The 23,641-nt window shown below is 50.7% G+C and overlaps 1 long non-coding RNA gene across 4 annotated transcripts in view; it reads left to right on the top strand.

Annotated features, from left to right (window-relative positions):
- The window catches only part of LOC102160613, a 91,047-nt gene that overhangs the window by 43,987 nt on the left and 23,419 nt on the right, over positions 1 to 23,641 (top strand). The window contains exon 6 of one of the 4 annotated variants that reach the window (XR_002338832.1): positions 7,849 to 9,646. The exons of 1 other annotated variant lie outside the window; for it this stretch is intronic. This is a non-coding gene — a long non-coding RNA (uncharacterized LOC102160613). Of the gene's footprint in view, positions 1 to 5,413; positions 6,177 to 7,848; positions 9,647 to 23,641 lie in introns of those variants that run through there. 2 more of the 4 variants (XR_002338829.1, XR_002338830.1) reach the window with 2 other exon arrangements.

Here is a 23,641-nt window from a genome sequence, read left to right as displayed (position 1 = left end):
ATATACGTATGATTAACAAGCGTATAAGAAGATGCTCAGCATCACGAATCATCAGGAAAATGCAAATCAAAACCTCAATGAGAAATCACCTCTCATTCATCATGTTGGCTACTATCCAAGCCCGCCCCCCCCCCCAAAACAGAACATAACAAGTGTTGGCAAGGAGGTAAATATATCGGAATCCTTGTGCCCAGTTAGTGTGATTGTAAGATGGTGCCACCACGATGGGAAACAGCGGAGGCTCCTCAAGAATAAACAAAAACTACCAAATGACCCAGCCGTCCCACTTCTGGGAATATATCCAAAAGAAGTGAAAGCAGGGTCTTGAAGAGACATTCGGGCACCCATGTTTATAGCAGCGCAGTTAACGATGGCCCAGAGGTAGAAGCCACCCAAGTGTCCACCTGCAGGTGAATGGCTAAACCAAATATAATATGTCACACAGTGGACTATTATTCAGCCCTTAAAAGGAGGGAAGACCTGTCACATGCTACAACATGGGTTAAATATTGAGGACATTAAGTGAAATAAGCTGGTCACAAAAAGGTAAAGCCTATGATTCCATTTATATGAGGTACTAAAGTAGTAAAATTCATAGAAACAGCAGAACGTCAGTTTCCAGGGGTTGGGGCAGGAGAAAAGGGAAGTTATTTAGAGGATATAGAGAGTCACAAGATGAAAACACTCTAGAGATCTCTGTTACAACAATATGAAAATATTTAACACTACTGAATTGCACACTTAAAAATGTTAGGACGGTATATTTTATAAGTTTTTTACTAAATAAAAAAAGAAATCAGCTGTAAGATTGCAAAAAGCTTGCTAATTAGTGAAGCTTGGTGGTGGATACATCCAAGTTTATTATACTGCTGTCTCGATTTTAGAGTACTTGAACCTTTCTGTAAAAAAGGAACTGAGCAAAAGCTCCCTGGTGATCTAGTGGTCAGGACTCAGCTCTTTCACCACTATGGCCTGGACTCAATGCCTGGTCTGAGAACTGAGATCCTACATCAAGCCACTGCACACTATGGCCAAAAAAAAAAAAAAAAGTAACAGAAAATAATACAACTCTTTATCAAAAGCCACCCCAAGAAAGACCCACTGAAGATCTGGATTTGTGAAACATCCAAAGGGGTTGAGGAGTGTGAGCCTGGTCTCACTTGTTCATGGGTCACCTTCGACCGTGCAGAGGGAAGATAATTCAGTGCTGCCTGTCAGACCCTGGACCACACCTCCTAGGAACCTGGTCAGTAACAGCAGGCAGCCTATTTTCACTTCTCAGGTTCCTCCGATACGCGACAATGATCCGAGCATTACCTTCTCTCTGTGTAATGCTCTACTGGAGAGATGCAAATATACTGGTTATAGGACATGTATTTCTGATCTGTTTTATTTTTGATCCATATTTATGTATCTCTGTCAGTTGATACCTGGTTAAACGCCTCCACCTACCTTCCTGGAATCAGCAGTATCAACAATCTTGATATTTTATTAAGCTTTTCTTTTTTTTTTTTCCCCCGGAAAATCCAGTTTATTTTCCACGTTGTGGTCAGATCCAGTCTCTGTGAGCAGTTTTTCCACAAGACTGTTGTTTGCTATCAACTCAAACTCCTGGTCTGACAACATGGCCAAATAAAGCTTTTGCAAATCACCTCTTAAAATTTGAAACAAAAGTGTGGCAAATCTTTCCTGATAACATTTACTGAACAACAAGTGGTTAAAGAGCAGTTTAGGTTTGGAAAGGTGACCAGTACAACGCCTGAGTTCAGGAAACTGAGTCCTATTACGCTTTGCTCCGGTTTTAGCCACCATGCCACTCTGTCCATTTGGGGGGGGAGAAGGGCTCCGGTTTTAGCCACCATGCCACTCTGTCCGTTTTTGGGGGGGGAAAGGGCACGCAAGTGGACTTGAGGATTTCCACTGTACGAAAAAGACCTGACTCTGTAAGCCAGACAGTGTAAGCTGCCTTTTAGTCTTAAGACTAGACATTTTTAAGACAGAAGCTTCTGATCTATTTTATTTATGTTCTTTATGTTACCTGATACCTGATTAAACGTCCCTGCTACCTTTCTGCAATCAGCAATATCAACACTCTTGATGTTTTATTAAGCTTTTCAAACACGCCATCGAGTCTCCCAGCTTGAATACATTGCTCTGTTACCATGGCTTCAGTCCCAATCCAGCTTCCCTGGGGGTATTTGCCAAAATATTCTTGGATTCATACGTAATCCATTTAGTAATTTACATTTGAAGGGTAATTGTTTGTGTAAGATATTAACCACATGATTAGGCCATAGATGGCCGCCCAGGTGAGCTGGTAAATTATATAAAAAGAACAATAAATAACAATATAATGATAACCAAATGTGGGAGGTCAAACGAGTAGGCTAGTTTTCATCCAGGGTACCTCTATATTATGCTGGAGTTTCAGATAAAAACTGAGGCCGTTGCACATCTGGGTGTTTTATTTACCTGCTGCCAAATGACTATACATTTGGGCAAATCACAGAGAGCGAGGTAATTTTCAGTGCTGTGGACAAAGGTGTAACTGTAGGCAGTTAAAAGACTGGGCTTCGAAGATGATCAAGATGATGTTGGAGAGACGTGAGAGGGAGACAAGTCCAGGGCATGAGGGTGTAGTATGAGAGGAGAAAATGCCAGCAAGTAGTAATAAAGGAGTATTTGACAGGTGCACACACAGTCACAGAGTATCTAAAAGCAGCATTCTCAGACATGGGAGGGTGTAATTGGGATCCAGTGTAATTTACAGTGGTCTTGCATCACCTTCTTTACTGGGGTGGGGGGCAGATAGGATGAGAAGCATGAAAATCACTCCGAAGTACAGTATTCCTCGCTGTTCAGCCAGCTCACTGACCGTTCTTGACACTGGTTCATGAATTTCCAGCCCTTGAGTTATACATCTGAAAAACAAATTGCCCCCAAAATAGTAAAAACAAAGGGTGTGTCATTTCTTGCGTTATTTCTGAGGCCAGCCTTTGATCTCTGCGGCATATTGAGAAATGAGGTTACTGGGTGCTTTTATTTTTTTGCTCCTTCAGCCATTTGTCAGCATGTGACATAAAAATCTGAGTTGTCCCTCTTGGTCTTTATCAGAGATCGCCGTGTGCTTTGATCTGCCCTGTGACTGACGTTTGTGCATGGTTTCCCCGTTTAGCTATCTGACTTTGGCTTGCTCTTTTAGTCTAAAAGTTAACAGTAGTTTTTTTTTTCTTTTTTTTTTTTGCTATTTCTTGGGCCGCTCCCGCGGCATATGGAGGTTCCCAGGCTAGGGGTCCAATCGGAGCTGTAGCCACCGGCCTACGCCAGAGCCACAGCAACGCGGGATCCCAGCCGCGTCTGCAACCTACACCACATTTCACGGCAACGCCGGATCGTTAACCCACTGAGCAAGGGCAGGGACCGAACCTGCAACCTCATGGATCCTAGTCGGATTCGTTAACCACTGCGCCACGACGGGAACTCCGGTTTTGGTTTTTTTAACTCCTCGTATCCTCAAGCGGGTCTTCCGGGTGGAGCATTCGATTGCCCAATGACCCCTGGGCCATGAGGTCAGCAACGTCGGCTGACGATGTGTAGTTTCCACGCGACGTCTATGAACTTCTGAGTTGGAAGGAGAAACGTCAGGTGAAAAGTTCCTAAAGTTGGTGCGAGCCTCACGTTGCCACGGTCTGTGTAGAAGACATGGAGGCTGGTGTGCAGAGTACACGCCTCTTTCCCCACAGTCCGCGGGGTCTGCCGGCCCTCGGTTTGCCTCCCTCCACGTGATCGCCGTCGGGGGAGCAAGGAGAGCACGAGGTGGCATCGCGCTTGCCTGCGCGCCTGGCCCTCTCCGGCGCTGGGGATGTCGAGGTGGGTGCCCAGTTCCCGCTGTGACGCCTCCAGCGCCCCCACGTTGTCAGTTAGCGTCAGGTCTCACTGGGACCTTGAGGACGCACGTAGCAGGGAAGAGCATCGACATTGTGCAAACCACGTGCTCGGTGCTTTGGAGAGGTCTCTTGTGTTGTCACCATCCCCACGTCACATGTGGGAAACTGGGGCTGATGACGCTAATGAGCTTCTTCCCCATCTTCACTGCTCGAGTCCCTTTTCCTTCGTTCTGTGGTAGCGAGACACCTGGGGCTCTCACACCTCAGTGCTCACACTTGTGTCTTCGGCTTCACGGTCAAGCTTCGCCCCAGTGAGGGAAACGGCAGATGCTGGGAGGCAGTGGTCCCAGCGGGAGAGAAGTCTGGGGGCATGTGCTGCAGGCGCAAAGCACTGGGCACACACCTGACCCTGCAGGGCAGCCTGATGAGGGTGGGGACCGGGTCAGCCCCCTCCTGAGCGAAGGACCACAATGCAGTTTCTTGCCCTCTCCAGTCCCTGGCCTCCAGCCCAGCATCCCGAGGATGCGGGAGAAGAGCGGGCGGCCACGTCCACCCTTGAGGGTGCGCCCCCTTCAGTCCTCACGTGCAGGCGCTTCTTAAAAGCAGAGGTAGTTCTCAAGGAACAGCACTTTGGGTGGCCCTCACCAGGGGTGGGCACACCCGTGTGGGATGGATGACAGAGTCTTCCTTTGTGACACTTGTCACTGTATGATGAACATGTGACAGCAGATGCTGGCTGGGTGTCTGTTTTCTCTGTCAGGCTTCATGGGTCTTGTGAGCCCTGGCTGTGACTGTCACCTTCACCTTGGAAGCCTCAGCCCTTCCTCAGAGCCTGGCACGTAGAAGGTGCTGGATGAAAATGAGTGGAATGAATGAGTAGAGTAGTACTCTTACCTGGGTGGTGGCTCTTGAGGGAAGCAGAGGTCCTGGGGGGAGAGGTGCGGCTGGTCTCAGGGGAGGGGGCAGGTCCTCATCAGGGAAGTGACTCAGTCACAAGCAGGAGGCTCAGGCAGGGCAAGAGGAAGACGTCAGGAGGGCCAGGGGTTCAGACTGGCAGGTGGAAGAGTCCTGGGACAGGGGTGTGGGGCGGCAGCAGCCAGCAGATGTGAAGAAGGGAGCCGGGCAGGGCAGGGTCAAACCTTAACTTCCTAGTGTGAAGGCAAGGACAGGGAGGGAATAAAGAAGGAGGGATGAGAGAAAGAGGAGTGAGAAGGGATGGAGAGGAAAGAGGAAGAGGAGGATGTGGGGGAAGGGGAGGAAGGAAGAGGAAAAGACAAGAGGGCGGAAAGGTGGAAGGAACAGTCTTCTCTCCTGTGAAGGCTGGGAGGACGCAATTGTTTTATAAAACATCACCGAAGGTGAGGGAAGGCAAATAGCGGAAGAAGGGGAGCAGCTGATCTGTGATCTGACGTGGGAGGAGAGGTGCCCCACATCCGTAGTGAAGGCGAGAGACTGACGGGGAAGAGATGGGCCAGGCAGAGGAGCATGAACAGTGGCGCTGGCTTATTTGTAACTTTCATTTTTAGGTAAAGATGATTGGCACAGGGATGGCTTGGATGAAGGGAGCCCCCTGATCTTTAACTTGCAGGTCACATGGAGAAAACTTGGAGAAAATGCTCCGACATGGAGATGTCAACTTGAGTGACAGCCCGGCGTGAGGTGCCTTGCTCTGGCTGCCTCCTCTCCATGCATCACTTCACAGAAATGATGCCTGCCATTTGAACAGAAAGACATTCTCCCCGACCGGGGTCAGGAAACTGACAGGGCCCACCCATTAATAGAAATAACTGTCATTGAAAATAAAAGGCTTGGTGGAAAACTTCGGAAATCTATTAGATAACATGGGGCCTGTGATTGGGGCACCCATGAATCACAGGCGCCCAGATGTGGCACCATGAGTGGGAGACAGTTACATCCAGAGCATTCGGTCCCCCCGCCGGCCCGGTGGCCTCTCCGTGCTGATGTGTCAGCTGTCTCCTCTAATTTATTGCCCGTCTGTGTCTTAGTCAGGAGCTTCCCCTGTGGGACACCCGGGGATGGGATCTTAATGAAAAGACGAACGACCACATGGTTTCTGATATGACGACTTCTTAGGGCAAAAACTCTTTGGTGATGGGGCTTCTTTGGCACAGATTCTTTCCTGATAAAATAATGAAGCCAGTTGTGCTCACTGCTGAGTAAGGCTCAAAATCTCCGGCTTCCCTGCTCTTTCATGACGTCTTACTTCTTAATGCAAATAGCATATTGCACTGAGGTATTTGGCTACCAAGGGGATTATATGATATTTAGGCATTTTTATTTTTATTTTTGCTTTTTGGGCCACACATGAGGTGTATGAAAGTTCCCAGGCTAGGGGTCACATCCACCCTGCAGCTGTCAGCCTACGACACGGCCACAGCAATGCGGAACCCGAGCTTCATCTGTGACCTACACCACAGCTCACGGCAAGGCTGGATCCTTAACCCACTGAGCAAGGCCAGGGATCAAACCCACATCCTCATGGATACTAGTCAGGTCTGTTTCCACTGCGCCATAATGGGAACTCTGATATTTAGGCATTTTTGTCTTGAGTGTTCAGTACATTCCGTAATTAGAGGGCACACAAATACGAGATGCTTGATGATATGCTGTCAGGAAGTATCCTTTATGGCCTGTTTCTGGGTGTGTGATACCTGTGGTTTTTGCTTAGGCTGGTGAAGTAAATAAAGAACATAGCATGGAGTTCCTTTTGTGGCTCAGTGGTTAACAAATCCGACTAGGAACCATGAGGTTGTGGGTTCGATCCCTGGCCTCGCTCGGTGGATTAAGGATCTGGTGTTGCCATGAGCAGTGGTATAGGGCTCAGATGTGGCTCGGGATCCTGCGTTGCTGTGCCTCCGGTGTAGGCTGGCACCCCTAGCCTGGCAACCTCCATATGCTGTGTGTGCGGCCCTAGAAAAGACCAAAAAAAAAAAAAAAAAAAAAGACACACACACACACACACACACACGAACATAGCGGTTGTGTCGTCTGTCTGTGGTCTCATCTGATCTGATCTTTACAGTAATGTTAAGATAAGAACTAATGGGGCCCCGTTTTCCAAGGAGACGCGTGAGGTGCCGAGTGATTAAGGGCTCTCCCAAGCGTGGCCACTTACCTCAGACTCCAGTAAACGGGGCCAACCTGAAAGATAGGTGTTTATCCATCACTTTACGATGAGGAAACCGAGGTTCAGAGGTTGTGCGGCTGATATGAGTAACAGATTCATCCACAGGCTGCCATGCTCCAGAACCTACTGCAAGGAGCTTTCAGAGAAGACGGCATCAGTCTTCCGTTTGTGTATAACAAATCTCCACATGTGTGGTGACTTAGAAAAACACCCATTATCTCATCATTCCATGGGTAGAAGTCCACTGGGCTCTGCTGGGCTCAGCTCAGGGTCTCACAGGACTGAAATCAGGGTGTCAGCCTGCTGGGCTCTTATCTAGGGAAGAATCTGCTCATTCAGGTTGTTGGCAGAATTCGGTTCCTTGCGGTTGTAGGACTGAGGTCCCTGTGCCCTTGTTGGCTGTTGAGCAGGGCTGCTTTCCGCTCCCACAGCCTAGTTTTCAGCCCTTGTGTGTGGTCTTCCCCACCTTCAAAGTCGGGGATGAAGCATTGAATCCTTTTTGTGCTTTGAACCTCTCTGATTTCTCTATCTGCCCCCAGCCAGAGAGAAGTCGCGATATTATGTTAGCCCCACCTGGATACTCTCCTATCATAAGGTCAGCTGATCAGTAACCTTAAGTACAGCTGCCGAACCCCTCGCCACGTCACATACCATCATCACAGGAGTGATCGCTCGTCATATGCACAGAGAAGGGGTACATGAGAGTAAGGCTTATCTTAGAGTTCTGCCCATCACAGACCCTGGGCTGGGGACTGCTGGCCCATGGGTGCTCAACTCTTGACTCAAGGGAACCCACTGGCTCTTTTCTCCTAGGAGGTTGAAGCTGACCCTAGTTCTTCTCAGAGCACTCATAGTTCCCGAGCAGTAAACGATGGCCAACGGAGGGAGCACAGACCCAGGGATCTGGAGACCCAGGTTCTAGCCCAGGCTCTGCCCCTCACTGTCTCTGGGACCCTGAGCAGGTGGCACCACTGTGCCCTCTGTAATGGATGATTGCTTTAGAATCCAAATATGAAGGCCACACACCCTACCAGGCAACGAAGGGTGACCCAAGGAAGGAAGGAGACGTGCATCTGCTCTCAAGGAGCTTGTGACCTTGAGCAGGGGTGTAAACAGCTCCCCAGCCAGAGTCCACGGGCCCAGTTCTCCATCGCCTCCCAGCCAACAAGTCCTGATCTCACGCGTCCCCCTGCTGCCACCCCAGGTGTTTCTGAGGCTCAGAAGAGTGCGTCCATCCCGCGAAGCTGACGGAATGAGTTTGTCACCGCGGCTGGGTGCGTCCGCTCCTTCATACCACTCTCCTTGTCTGCTCCTCTCCACCCCAGTGTGGACACAGCCTCCTCCCTTATGTCTACACGGCCACGGAGGCTTGAGGGTGACACCAGAGCCGCGGTGTAAAGGAAGACAAAATCTAAACAGATCCGGAAATCACATCTCCCGGAGTCACGGGGGCCCCGTTTTGGCCTTCTCCTTGGGTGTCCATCCCAGACGGCCATGCTGGGCAGGGCCCGCCCGCTCCTCCGGGGTGAGGGGATGGCTTTCATCGTCTTCCTCTGACCTGAGTCGGTTTGAGGCCACGTGCTTCCTGTCGGCCAGAGAAGGACAGGACTGACTCCCCACCCACGACTGCGTCCCCTGAGGAGGTGCCGCTCCTGCCTGGCCGAGACATCCTGGAGCATCAGTGCAGGGTATTTGATCGAGTGGCGGCCTCACGCTCTTCATCCCAGGCTTGGGGCTCCACGTTGCGTGACCCCAAGGACACCACAATGTCCTCCTCGCCCCCAAACCGACGGATGCACAGTCTTTTCGCAGGGACCAGGTGGGCCTCCACCTCTCGCTAAGGAGGAACCTTTCGAGTTGCAGTTTCCCTCGTTTTTAGCCATCAAGGTTTCAGAAAAATAAACATCAGTGTGGTTTCAGTCCCAGAGCACCCAGTTAGCAAACCATAAGACACGGGGTGCCACCAAGAATGTCTCGGGTCACATTCCCTGGAGACAGACTCTGAGAGGGAGAGCTGCCTTCAGAGGTGTCCTGAGGAGGGGAAGGGGGCCCCCAGCAGCTCCGAAGCCTGAGGGGCCCGCGTCGAGGGACATGGGCTGACCTTGGTCTCCCGGCTTCAGCCTGTGCCTGGCTGCAGGCTTCCCCGAGGCACGGAACTGAGTGAGTCTGCTCTGTGGCCACAGGCACTTGGCAGTGAGGACCGCAGCTGAGGGCAGCTGGGGGACGAATGCTTTTGTCCTAAAGAGGGGAGCTGGGCAGGAAACGCTAGTGCCCACTGCCAGGAGGCCCTAAGGAAGGGCTGAGGGTTACAGAAGAAGGAGAAACCCATCCCAGGAAGGCTTCCTGGAGGAGCACAGAAGCAGCCGCTGGAGGACTGGTAGGTTTTGGAGGAAGGACCACTTCCCAAACAGCATGGGAGCAGGATGCGTGCCTGCCGGGCAGCCTGCAGTGGTTGTGAAGATTGCCTTCTGTTCGGTCCTTCCGTCTCTGGAAGGCAGGAGGCTCGGGCTGGGCGAGCACCCGGACGCCTGCAGCTCTAACAGGGTTTGACCCCGTGATCTCCCACCCGTCAGAAAAATGCACGGGGAAATAAAAATAATGGCGAGGTTAATTAATGGTGCCTGCAGCCTTCTTTTTAACCTCTTCCACTTCACTATGTCAATAATAACTCAAGAGTAGACTTTCCCCAGGATATTCCGAAGCGTGACTAATTGCAAAAACACCGAACACATTTCCCCCCGCCCCACCCCCTGCAATTTGGAAAATGATTTTGCGTTTGTCCAGACAGAGGATGCAAAATGGGTGCGTGCATTTGAACATGTTTCCGCAGTCAGGGCTCATGCTGAGCCCTGGGCAGCTTCAGCCAACCCTAGGTGCTCCTTTAGAAACCAGGCCCAGCAACAGCCTGACAAGTCGGTGCCCTGCTGAGCCCTGGGCAGCTTCAGCCAACCCTAGGTGCTCCTTTAGAAACCAGGCCCAGCAACAGCCTGACAAGTCGGTGCCCTGCTGGGGCGTGAGGGCAGAGACCTACGGAATCCCCTATGTGCGCCTATCAAGATGCTTTCTGAGAATTAGTCTAGAGTCACATGTGCAGGATTTCTTTTTCTGAAAGTGAATTTTGCCTCCGAGACATTCACATCGCTTTTCTAAAGGTCACGTAAATACATTTATTGGTTAATTTTAATTTAACTCCTGCGACGTGAGCCTCTCGGGTTGTGTATGAGTCCAGGGAGGATCAGGCAGTGTATGTGGCCTGGTGGGAGGTGATGCGTGTCTGGCACACAAATGCCTGGCAGGCTGTGCTTCCCACATGCCTGGCAGCCCAAAACACCAAAGAAGGAAGCCTGCCCTGCATTGATTGTGTGCCCTGAGCAAGGTGCTTGTGGAGATTTCCCAAGGGCCCGGCACTTACTTCACTTCCTCTACCTGCTCCCATGGCTCGTCCCCTCCCACGCGGGCTCCAGGCTGGCCTCCTGCCAGTGAGGGTGGAAAAAGTGCCTGCACACAGGGGGACGGCTCTCTCGCTGCTGGGGGACCAGGATATCCACATGGAAACAGACCCTGGCTTATCTGCCGGGTGGGGAGGGACACATGGCCTGGGCTTCCCTATTGCCTGGCCGATGGCCAGATGACCACCACGTGGGTGGGCGAGGCCATTCCAGCCACCAGCCTCCAGCCGACCTGCCAGCTGACCGTGGATGCATAGCGGCCTCAGCGGAGATCAGCTCTAAAGAGCCCGTCTAGCCCAGCCCAGGTTGCTGGGCAGGTCGTGAGCTAGATAAATGGTGGGAGTGCTTTGTTATTTAGCGAAAGCTAATTGATTTAGTCCTCGCCTTCCGTCTCTTTATCTATAAAACAAAGATAAATTATCTACTTCATAGGGCTTCTTAAAGCTGCAACAAGTCCTAGCCCGTAAGAGGGACTCAGAATTTGTTTGCTCCATCCTCTTCTTCAGAAGATGAGATACTGTGAATTGAGCCCAGTTCTTTAACCCCTTCTCCCACCATATCCTTGCTGTGGTCCTTTGCGGGGAGTGTTGACTTTGGGCTTGGCCATGTGACTGGCTCTGGTCCATGGTATGTGTCAATGATATGTGACAGTGACTGATTTTGGTCCCAGACCTTGAGAGGCCTGGAGGGTTTCCACTGGCCCTCTCTCCCCTGCCGTTGTCATCAGAGGAGGATCCTCTGGGTAGGGCCCTGGTTGCAGCAGGAAGAGGAAAGACAGGTCCTTGCAGAGCTGCCTCTGAAACCCCCCCAGTCCGAGCAGGCGGAAGCAGAGCCCAGCCTCGATTAGTTGACACCAGCTCGTTGGTGAGGATAAATCGTTGCTGTCTTGCCAAGCCCCTGAGGTTTGGGGTAGTTGATAGCAGCATTATTGGGGCAATGGCTTATGGGTGCAGCTAGGATCCAAATTCACAGACCACACTTGAGAATCTGGACAACTCTCACGAGTGTTTGGATCAAGGCCAGAGTTGAAGAGGGATGTCGGAGGCTGGCCCCTTGCTTCAGCCATGTATTGGCTACCTGAGAAGGTGCTCGTTGACTCTGGCAGGCCATCTGTTGGGAGTAGCAGGACTGAGAATGACAAGCCTTTCTGCAACTCACAGGCAATCTGCTGTGTCAGGGGCTGTGGAAACCCTACCAGCACCAGCCCTCCTAGCCCTCAAAACAGCACCAGGAGGTAGGTACCAGCCCCTCCCCAAGTCAGGAAATAGAAACAGGGCAGGGGAGCCGAGAGTTAGGATCCAAGCCCTGGCCTCAGCGCTGTCTCCCACCCAACCACAGCTCAGCAGCCTCATTCCGTGGGTAAGCTCCAGCTCTCTGGGGTTTCAGCTGCTGCCAGGCTCAGCCAGTGCTTTGTGCTTATTGTAGAGGTCAGCAATGATACCTTGAAATACCGTAATTCAGTTTTTGAACTCAAGGACGCCTTTGTGCAGGAAAACACTTCCTTATGCCCAGATTCTGCATTCATAGTGGGTGTTCTACAAATCACGATTTTTCCCTCTTTTTTCTTTCTTTCTTTTCTTTTTTTTTTTTTTTTGAGAAACTATGTTGTGTGTGTACCGCAGAATATGCATTTCTGTGAACACAGTTCATTTTCACACCTGATTTGGATGCAGCTTCAAAAAGAGCAGGTATTGTCGGGCCAAGGGGAAGCTTCCCGAATGACTAGTGAGATATGGAAATTTGCTGCCATGGGACAAGTCAGGTTGGAACTCTGGGCTGCTTCTCACGCTTTTCTCTTGAACAGATGGTTCTACCAGTAGGTGATGGTATCATTTATCTGTCAAACTGAGACATGGGTAAAAGTGAAAAGGGGCTGGGAAAACAGGTGTAATCTGGGACTTTTCTGGGCAAACCAGGGGTATGTGGTTGCCGCATTCCGACAGGGAACTGTACAAAAATAATAACTCACCTTTGGAAAGGACTGGTTGGTTTACACAGCCATTTCACCTGCTCGGAGAAGCATTATCAGAGTCTCATTTTATAGGGGAGAAATCTGAGCCCCTAGAGTTTTAAATCCATGGGACAGACCACACCCCTGGCCAAGTGGGGACTGGAGTCTAGGTTTTCTAACCCCAGGTAGGATCCTTTCTTCTTCAGGACTTTGCGGGTCCATACAGATGGGTTGCCGTGGCCTGCACTTGACTTCTTGAGTAAATGAGCGAACATAGCAGCCAAAAACTACCCAGGAACACAACGGTGCTGCAGCTTGTGATTTTGTAAAGGGCTCAGAGGTCGTTTGTAGTGTACAAAGTGGCTCTGTTCCCTAGGAACTTCTCTGAGATCTCCTAATAACTTAATTGCTCCTTAATAAGAAGGGATTCCGCCACTATCCCCTTCTGCTCCAGGGCTGCTCGCAACGAGCACTTTGTTCTTTCCGGCGTGGGAGGATTTGGTTGCGCTCTGTAATCAGCAAAGTGGGAATGATGTCTTTTTCATGTGTCTCTGCCTCCCCTCTTCCCCTCCGGCTATGCTTCCTCCTTTTGAATTCTGAGATGCTCTTTTATTTGTGATCCACGCCTTCTCCCCGGCGTCGGTGTTGGAGGGGGTGCCGCTACCTTTCATAAAGGCTTGGAAGGGCTTCCTCTTTCCCTCCAAAGTTTCCACGGAGGCTGTGTTTGCTGTAAACACTTACAGAATCAGTTAAGTGGTGTAATTCCCAAAGCACGTCTTCCTAACATTAGCCCTCATTTTTCTGGAGAGAAACGCTTTCATTCTTAAGAACAGGAGACAGCAGGGAGTGAGGCGGCAATGGCGTGTCCTACTAAAATATTTTGGCCGTGCGTTCCACACATATAGCTTTTTTTTTGTCCTCTCAGGGCCACACCCATGGCATATGGAGGTTTCCAGGCTAGGGGTCCAATCGGAACTGTAGCCGCCAGCCTACATCCGAGTCGCATCTGCAACCTACAGCACAGCTCACGGCAACGCCGGATCCTTAACCCACTGAGTGAGGCCAGGGATCGAACCCACAACCTCATGGTTCCTAGTCGGATTCATTAACCACTGTGCCACGACGGGAACTCCTGCATATAGCTTTTAATGATTAAAAAAAAAAAAAAAGTAACATTTTCTAGAAATAAACTCAAGCCAGGAAGGAAAGGGGGCCCTGGTCTCTTTGTCCTCAGCCCGCAGGGCCCGTGGCATCCTTCTCGTCCATCATCCCCAGCAGTTTACCAGGCTCTCAGAAATTGGCTTTGACCTTCAGAAAGACTGTTCCCTGTCTTCCTGGGTTAACGGAGCCACCCCTGCTCACCCGGACAGCCTGATAGAGTCTTTAGCAAAGGACTTGAGGGCGCAGGCAGAGCCCGTCTTAGGACTGGAGGCAGAGCCCGTGTTTGGGTTCAGCCCATGGCCGAGGCATCGACCTTCTCTGTCCATCCAGAGGATGTGATTGCAGGATGGGTACAGGGCGTTCAGAGAGAACTGAATGGGGCCTTCGGCATTTGTCACCTAGACTCTGAAGGAAAAGATTGAAGCACGAGGTCTCCCTTCCCAAGGCTTTCGAACAAGGTGTAGGTGTTCCTCTGAGAATCCCAGCTTCCTGGCCTTTGCCTCTCCTGGCCCAGGCTCCTTCAGAGGCCTGTCTGCCAGCTCCTGGGGTCCAAAGGGCTTCTGAGTTCCTCTGGGCTTAGCTTTGAGATGCATTAGTCAGGTTCTCTGGAAAAACAGAAGCAAAAGGATGGATGGATATAGATATAGGTATAGACATGAACATAGGTGGAGATGCAGATAGAGATACAGACAGGAGGCGATGTATTACAGAAATTGCTCACGTGGTTCTGGAGGCTGAGTCCCATGATGCCGTCTGCAGGCTGAAAAACCAGGAAGGTTGGCCTGCGAACCAGGGGAGCTGATGGTGTAGGTGTTGGTCCCAGTCCGAAGGCTGGAAAGCCAGGAGCACCAGTGTCTGATGGCAGGAGAAGGATGTCCCAGCTCACATAGAGAAAGAATTTGCCCTTCCTCTGCCTTTTTATTTGGGCCCTAAAGGGACTGTGTGATGCCCACCAAGTTGGGAGGGGTGATCTTTATTCAGCCAACTCAACCTGTAATCTCTTCTGGAAACACCCTCACACAGTCACCCAGAAGTCATGTTTTGCCAGCTACCTGGGCCCCCTTAGCTCAGCCAAGTGACACATAGAACAAGCCATCACAGGGGTAACACATGCTCTAGGACTCCCTGCAGGATCAGGCTGGGGCCAAATTGTTCCTGAAATTGTCCCACTCCCACCTGGGGCCCCAGGAGCACTCCTTTCATAAATCACTTACATAAATTCTCGTCCTGGTGGAACCTGATCTTTGACCCCAGTTTGCTAGAAATGAGCATGTTTGCCGAGTATTTCAGCAGGAGTTTCTTGGGAAGGGGGATGCCTTTGTTTCTCCTCCGGCGTATGGGCTCAGGGAAGTTCTCCATCAGCACATGTGCCCAACAGGCAGGCAGTCTGCGGGGAGCATCTAGGTTTGAATGGCGTCTTACGCACCCGCACACACCTTCATGCTGGGTCCATTCATTCACTCGTTTAGTGGTTCATGCGTCCACTGAAGGGACAGGACGTGTATGCCTGGACCTGTGCTCGGTGCAGGGACACAGATGGGGTTAAGACTGCCTCCCAGGCCGCTTGGGGTGCACAGCAGGGGACAGACTAGGGGACAGTGTGACTGGCAAGAGAAGGAAGCACTACAAGCCCAGCACTGTCCTGTCTCCCTGTGTCATTGCTCTCTGCAGACAGGTGCCACATTTTGCTCATCTTTGCATCTGCCTGCCCAGCCCAGGGCCCCCACCCAGGAGAAGCCAGCAAAGGAGGGACCCCTGGACCACAAGGGGCTGGGGTGGGACAAGGGGGCCAGAAGGGCTTCCTGGAGAGCTGACCCCGAGTTGATCTGGCCGAGGCTGGGTGAAGACGGGTGAGGAAGCCCAGGACTCAGAAGCAGATGGAGTCGGGGGGCACTCCGGAACCCCTCGGGACAGACCTGACCAAGCGTGTGGAGCGTCTGGGTTGCAGATTGGTGTGGGAGAGGTGGGAAAATAGAAACCATTCAGCAGGTTGGGGGCAGGAGAGGATAAAAAACACCCCAGAGTCAGCACTTCAAATGAAACTGCTGCATTTTTAGAAAGCACGATATCCCCCAGAGGCAGAAGTGGTTAGAACTGGGGTGAGTGTTTGCATCTCCAGAGGTGTAATTATGCCTTCCTTTGAAAAGGCACCTACTGTGTGTTTAGGCTGTGAACACACCCAGAGCAGTGGGAACCAGGAGAGCAGGGGTCTGGTCCCAGCCCTGTCACCGACCTTCAGATGCTGGGCAAATCATGTGACCCCTTGGGCTTTGAATTAAGTGAGCTTTACATTCACTTCCACTATAGGGTCCCGTTTGAGCTCCGCGATTCTCGGGGAGGAAACAGAGGGACCTCGTGGTGGTTTGGGGGCCACACCAGAGGCCTGGCCAGGAGGTGGCAGAGCTCACCATAGTCCCCTTGGGCAGGGAGAGTCGGCAGCTTACCTGAAACTTTTAGGGAGCACATCTGCCTAGACCATGAGGTACAGCCTTCCTCCTCCAAAGCCTGATCGCGTTAAACATCTTAACTTTCTGCAAAAGAGAATCTATCAGCTGAGACCCGAGGGCTTCTGAGGAAACCAGATGAGACCATGCAGGTCAAATACTTTAAAATAAAGTGCCCTAGCAATGGAAGCCATTGTTGGTAGTAGCTGCAATAGTAATAACACAGCAGTTTGTGAGCCTAATGGGCCAGACCTCCCTGCTTGTTCTTCTAGCCCATTGAAACACACCCCCCCACCCACACGTGCACACACACACGTGCACACACACACAAATACACTGTTACTTATGTGGTGTATTTAGTATCGAAAAGGCTGCTTTCCAAAAAAAAAGTCCCCATTCTAAATATCCTCCAGCCTTTCAGAAAGGGTTGCTCATACCTAGGCTCATTGACCATTAGATAAATAAAAGGACAGGGGAATTCTGAGCCAGCCTTCTTGCATCTAAGCTCATCAGTGTGAAATGCAAGGGTACAAGGCCGCCAAATCAAGCTGAAGGCAGCAGTTGGGAGAGGCAGGGGGTAGCAAGCACATGGTGTAGAACAGGTGAAGTCACTCGTCACCCAGCGGAGGAAAGACTTCGTTACAGTCAGAACACGCTAAGCTTTGATTCAACTTTATTACATCCAGGGAGATACAAAAATGTCTGGTTCTATTAGAAACTGAGTGCCTAAGGCTGAGTGGAATTTACAAAACTAATTCCTAGGTAGTTTAAAAATTACTCAGTACCTCTATTCAAAAAAGAAGGGACTAGAAGAATTCTGACCTGTCTACAGAGGCCTGGGGATCTCACCAAGCACATAGGATCCTCGCATGCCATTTCCACACAAGCCACACTGGAGAAAGCCCGGGGGCACCAGCTCCACTCACTCTGGGGAGCGCTATTGGTCTGCGGGCGGGCGTGCGCGATGGAGACAAGATGTCCATGTGTGATGCCCCCACCCTGTCACCTCCTCCACCCCCACCCCGTCCTGGATCCTCTTCTCTTCCTGCTCTGTCCTCCAGGGAGAGTTCTGCCACCCCACCCCCAGCACACATACACGTCCCAGATTTGTAAGACTGGGTAGAGAGATGCAGGCTGGAGCCGTGAGAGGGAAGAGGGAGTCGGAGATGGAACAGACTTTAAAGCCACATGGGTTAAGGACCTGGGGCACGTGGAAGCAGAATTTTGAGAGTGAAGTGTTTATAGTCTGAGAGCCCCTGCAGGGACTGCGTGAGACCTGGAGAGAAAAGGAAGGACGGAAAGAGGAGTTTTCAGAGTTGTTTCTAGACGTGGTCATTTGAGTTTCCTCTGACATTCCTCCAAAGGAGGCGATTATTTGTAAGCGTTCACAGTTGTTGGTAGTTTCTAACGCGATGCTCTCCGAGAGTGAGCCATGTAGTTAACCTGGAGAGGCTGGAGCAGCTTCCAGGGCTTCTGAGGGTACTGTGCTTCCCAGCAGGTGAGGGGCTGTGGACCAGTGACGAAATGCCTCAATGCAGTGCGCTGAATTATAGGAACAACCAGCTCCTTCTTGCTTGTCTCTGTCCTCAGAGGCCAGCCTGGCTCCTCCTGAGACTGTGGAATCGACTCTTTTCATTTTCTCTACAAGGCCACTGGTGTTGCCTTTGTGTATCTGGTGACTGTGACTATGGACGTATGGGCTCAAGAAATCCCCAAGTTCATGTTATGTCTGGTTCATGTCTGAGCTATTTCCAGAACCCTCGGGAAAGGAAGAAAAAGTGAAAGAGAGGAAAGAAAGAAGGTGCGATAAGAAAAGAAGAAAATGCTGTCCATCTGCTCTGAGCCGGGCAGCAGGTGTGAGACTTTGCACCCTGAATGCTCTTTAACCTTCCAACAACCACACACCCACGATGTACTATCCCCAGCTTTTGAGGAAACTGAGGCTCAGGGAAGTGGAGTGATTTACCCAACCGCTAAGTGGGGAGATTAAAACCCAGTTGTACCTGCCTGGCAAGTCTGACCTCTTCAGAGCCAGCACTAGCCTGTCCAAACCTCATCCCACAGTGCCAGCCCGGGTCCCTCCGGATGAGCCAGCCGTCCGTGTGCAGAGTTCTGCACACTGAGAAAGAGGGGGAACAGGCTCCTGGGACCCTCTCCAGCTGAGAACCCTGCGGCCATACAGGCTCCATCTCGCAGACGTCCTGCTGGAACCGACCTGTGGGAGCCTAACAGCGAGGCCTTGGAAAGCTGTCCAGGCCCCAGTGTCCTTGAGCTGCCTGTGATCCAGTGGGAATTGCTGAGAACCAGGAGACCTGGCCTCCCCTCTAGGACCCTGGCAGGTCAGACTCAATGCACGTCACTTTTCTACTTTGTAAGATGGAAAGATGATATTTATTACGCCTTCCAAAGCTGGTGAGGAGTAAAATGCATACTCGGTGTGTCAGTTCCCTCAAAAGAACCACACGGAGAGAAGGCACGATGTTTGCTGCCGTTGTGATTACATCGCTCACAGAAAGAAGGTCTTCACCTCCCTGCGAAGGAGGCAGGGCAGGCATCTGTATCCCCATTTAGCAGATGTAGAAACTGAGGCCCCAAAAGACCAAGTTCCCCCACCGACAGGTGGTGGAGGAGCCCTTGCCTTCCAAGGCCGCGTCACCTGCTTTCTCCTCTATTGCACCCGGCATCTGTCTGCGCAGTCCAGGCCCACCACCTGCCTGGAACATTCTGCAGTCCCAAAGGCTCACAAGGCTGAGGTTTAGTCTATTTATGGTCCAAAATGTCACCCAAAGAGGCTTCCAGCCACAGGCCAGGCACTGCTGGGCTCGAATCCGGACGGGAGTGTGTGCTCGGCTGGACACAGCCCGTTATCACCAATGGGGAGGAAAAGCCTCGAAAAGAGCTTGTGCTGCTGGTGGTAGGGTGCAGAGTGTCACCTTCAGACAAGAGGGGGAAGTGACAGATGTGCGTACCCCTCAGTGAGAGCTCAGCAAATGAATTTACTCCCTCCAGTCTCAAAGCAGTGGGTCTCGTTTCCATGGGAGAACATTTGTTTCGGTTTGATGGATGAGGCATAAATCAACCTCTCTGTATTTGCTGAGTGTACTATGCTGTTTCTTTAAAGAAAGTTTGAAAGGTAATTCTTCCCAGAACTGGATTAATGATTGCGTGTCTCCTGTTAGCAGGGTTTGTAAGACCGGGATTGACAGCTGTTTTAGTGCTCCCTGGCTGGGAATGGTTTGTTTAACAAACACGGCAGGGCACTTACATGTTCCCCTGGCTGCCTGTTCTCATTCCCATCTCGTAAGATGGCACTGTGCCCACTTACAAGCTGTCAGCCCCCTGCCCTTGGGCAGAGGTGCCAGGGAATTGGGGCTGTAACCTGGCATCCAGCGCAACACAGAGGATGCCTGGCTTTTCCTTTGCCCAAAGTCACTCGGTGCCCCCAGCATCTCAGGGGCCCTGCATCCTCTTCGTATGCACTTCCCCAAGCTGGCACTTGAGTATTTTGACAAGATTCTGAACACGCAATAGACTCCAATGGGTACTGAATGGTTTTTATGGGTCAGGCATGGTGCTGGTTGATATTCTTTCTCTCACTCAAGCGTCACAGCATCTCTCACAGGTTGTCAGATAGATAATATTATCCCCATTCTACAGATGAAGAACTGGAGGCTGGAGTTTAAATAAGCCGTCCAGCATCTCCAAGTGATAAGTGGCAGAGCTAGGAGAGACCCAAGGGCAGGGCCAAGCAATTCACAGGTGGGAAAATTCAAGAGGTAATAAATAGACGAAAAAGCTGAAGATTGGAATGAAAAAGCTGAAATGAAAGCAGCACTGGTTTACCATAGCTTATCCATTTGACAAAAGCAAATACATATTTCTTACGCCACTACTCACTGTCGACATAGTGAATTAGAGGTCAGACCCAAATTCTTTGACGTTTTTTTCCACTGAGAAATGGTGTCTGACTCCTCTCCTTGAACCTGGGGGAGAGGGGGGCTCTGTGACAGCTTTGACAACAGAATACGGCAGAAGGGACACTGCCCTAGGACACTGGCAGCTTCCACTTCCTGCTTCTACAAATCCTGGGGGATGTGTGGCACCCTGAGTCACCTGTGAAAGGTCTGACCGCCTGCTGGAGGGACCTTGTGAGGAGGCTCTGAGGCCACATGGGTGAGGGGATGTGACAGAGCCCAGCCTTCCAGCCACCCTCCCAGGGTGCAGGATGTGTGGGAACCTTCCTGACCCTCCAGACAAGACAAGCCACCAGACTCCTCCAGGAAACCCCAGTCAAGAACAAGGAGGGGGGGAGTTATTTTTCCATTTTAAGAACATTTTATTTATCGTTTGAGATTATATATTCATTTTTGCTGTTCTAATACAATCCCTTAGACACAAAGATTTCCAAGAGCCTCTCAGAAATGGCCAATTTTAGAGGAGCCCATCTGGCCAGAATTCTTGACCCACACAAATGTGAGCGAGAAAGAAATGGCTATAACTTTAGGTTGCTTACTTTGGGATCGTTTGTGGTGGGTGTCTAGAGATGCCGGTGAGCTGGAGTGTTGAAAGCACTCTCCCTGTGGGAGCAGGGACACCAAGGAGAACTTTCTAGAATGCACTTGGTCTTAGGTGTCTAATTAGGATCTTTAGATACTTGTTTCCATGGATTCCATTAGATTCCCCCATCCTAGTAGATTGAGGAATCTATTCTAAGCACATAATTCAAAATATGGGAGATACTTTATAAAAGTGTCATCTCAGCTTTACTTATGTTACCTTAAAATTGAACAATCCAAATGTAAACACAATGGATTCTTAAGTTATTGACTAAATCAAACAATGTCATGTTCTGCCGTGTTTGGAAAGTTCAGAGTTTTCTTATTTCTTTTTATGGCCACACCTGTGGCATATGGAAGTTCCTGGGCCAGGGGTCGAATTGGAGCTGCAGCTGCCGGCGTACACCACAGCCACAGCAACCCCGGATCCAAGTCGCATCTGTGACCTACACCACAGCTTTCGGCAATGCAGGGTCCCTAACCCACTGAGTGAGGCCAGGGACCGAACCCACATCCTCACAGATACTATGTTGGGTTCTTAACCTGCTAAGCCACAAAAGGAACTCCAAAAAGTTAAGAGTTTTTAATGACAGTGGAGAGGACTCTATAAATTGTTTTTTATAGTGTTTAGCTATGTTAAAAATACATACATGAATGCTGAAAAGAAATACAGCAACTTTAGTAATCACAGTTGCCTCTAGGTAATAGGATTACAGGTGATTCCCTCCCCCCCCAATTCCTCCAGTATTTCTCTACTTTCCAAGTTGTAGGGAGATGGCTTTCCTTTTTTTTTTTTTTTTTGCTTTCTGGGGCCAAAGCTGCGGCATATGGAAGTTCCCTGGCTAGGGGTCGAATTGGAGTTGCAGCTGCCGGCCTACACCACAGCCACAGCAACGCAGGCTCTGAGCCACGTCTGCGACCTACACCACAGCTCACGGCAACGCCAGATCGTTAACCCACTGAGCAAGGCCAGGGATCGAACCCGCAACCTCATGGATACTAGTCAGGCTTGTTATCACTGAGCCACAACAGGAACTGCCTGCTTTTCTTCTTTCTTATGAGAAAATAGAGAGAAAACAAACAAAAACCGAAAAAAGGAGGAGAAAAGCCTTTGAGGTGAAAACCGAGAGACTGCTGAAGCAATGGGCACTGGGGGTGAGAAATCCTTTCACCTGAGTTCAAGCTGTAAGGTCTGCAGGTTGATGTTTGAAAAAAGACACTTGTCTTTCCAAGGATACCAGGAATTTACACTTAATCTGCAGAGGTTTGAGCAAAGAGATCCAGTGAAGTTCTAGAGGACAGTGAGAGCGGCTAGGTCCACACGTCCCCATCTTCAGGAAGCCCCGATCCACTGGTCCCCCCCAAGCAGGCTGTGATCCAGCCTCCAACCCCAACCCAATATTGAATTGCCAAAGCCCTTGATCTGCCAAACTCTTTTCACCATGTTTAATGAGTGTTGTCTCCTGCTGGAACCAAGATCCAAATGGTGGGACCAGTTCTGGCCTGCAGGGCTTTTACAGTCCAGTCTCAAGGCCTCTGGCACCTTCTAGGTTGTACCAGATGCTGCATCCATTGGTTTACCTTCCCCGGCAGCCTGCCGCAGCATCCAAGTCAGGCCTGCTTCCATGTTCTCATGGTACCAAGGCTGGGTCTGGGCACATGGCAGGCACCTGTTGGGCATCTGTGGAAGGGATGGTGCCGTGGAGGCCCTGCCCACCTTGCTGTTTGTTCTGTCATCAGAGTCAGACATGCTGAAGTATATAAATGGCAAACTAGCACACAAGCAGGAAGAACAGAGTAGTTAATGACACAGAAGACAAGCACCGAGCATTTTCACATAAAGGGAAAGTCGTTTCTGCTGTGCATTCTGCCTTCTAAATAAGACTTTCTGGTTCCAAAAAGTGGGAGCAGAGAAAACAGATCGTCAGTCCGCAAGATGTCAGCTCCCAGGCGGAAGCAGTCAGAGCTCACGTCTGAGCCTTGATAGCTCCTGCTATTGTTCTGCTGTGGAGCCTTTAATAGCAGCCTTGATGAAAAGGGTAAGTGTCACAAGCGGACGGCAAGGACTGATGAAATTCCACACACCTTATTGCATGCCAGAGATAACACTTATTTTTCCTTTGTATCAGTGGATGTTTCCAAAGGCATTATCCCTTCTTACAGTCTTAAACCTTCTGTGTGTAAGGAGAGCACTGAATCCTAAAGATTAACAGAAGGGCAGATGCGGGAGCGCTGGCCCTCCAGCTGCCGTGTGGCTGAGTCCCACCTCCCGTGTCTTTTCACAGTGCAGGTCTTGGGGGGGCGGGCAGGGATGGGCATGAAATTCCCTTGCAGGGGGTCCCAGGTCTGTAGGGTGAGAAACTGTGATATGGGGGTGTGCCAATTTGGGGATCTCCACAAGTCAGCTGGTTAGAAGGATGGGGAACAGAGTGGGGAGAAATCACTTGGGTTTTTCTTGAAGATTTTATCTATTTCTTTATTTTACACAAACATTTATTTAAAACCAATTATGTGCCAAGAAAATGACTGAAACAACCCAGGGGATGCTATTGGCCACCTGAAGGACATTTCTATAAAGTGTTGGGAGCACAAGCCTGTTTGCTCTGGGCTGAGTGCCTGCCTGGAGGTGAGCAGGTGGAGCCCATCAGTGCTGGCGACTTGTGCATGAAGGTTGGTTGTGAAGAGGAGGATAGGAGAAGAGGGGCGGGGGAAGAGGGAGAGAGAGAAGAGGAGGAGGAGGGGAGGGAGGGGAGAATGGGCAGAGAAGACCGTGGAGGAGGGATCCAGGACATCAAGCAGATGGGTTGATGAATGGAGGACTTTGAGTGTATTTAGCTGTGGATGGGAAGGGCCAGTAGGAAGGGAGAGGCTGACGGTCCAGGGGGACGTAGAAATAGTCCTTGGAGTGAGTGCCTCTGAGTGGGGAGCGGGATAGGATCCAGAGCCTGGGGAGGAACTGGCCTGAGATAAAAACGGCTTTTTATCTGCAGCTTAGTATCACGGTCAAACAGTGTCCCGTGCTGGCTCTGCTGCCCAGTACGTGGG

Source organism: Sus scrofa, chromosome 14 (genome assembly GCF_000003025.6).
Source record: "Sus scrofa isolate TJ Tabasco breed Duroc chromosome 14, Sscrofa11.1, whole genome shotgun sequence".
Lineage (NCBI taxonomy): Eukaryota > Metazoa > Chordata > Mammalia > Artiodactyla > Suidae > Sus > Sus scrofa.
The sequence above is the reverse complement of the archived record's forward strand: the minus strand, read 5'-3'. Positions and strand labels throughout refer to the sequence as shown.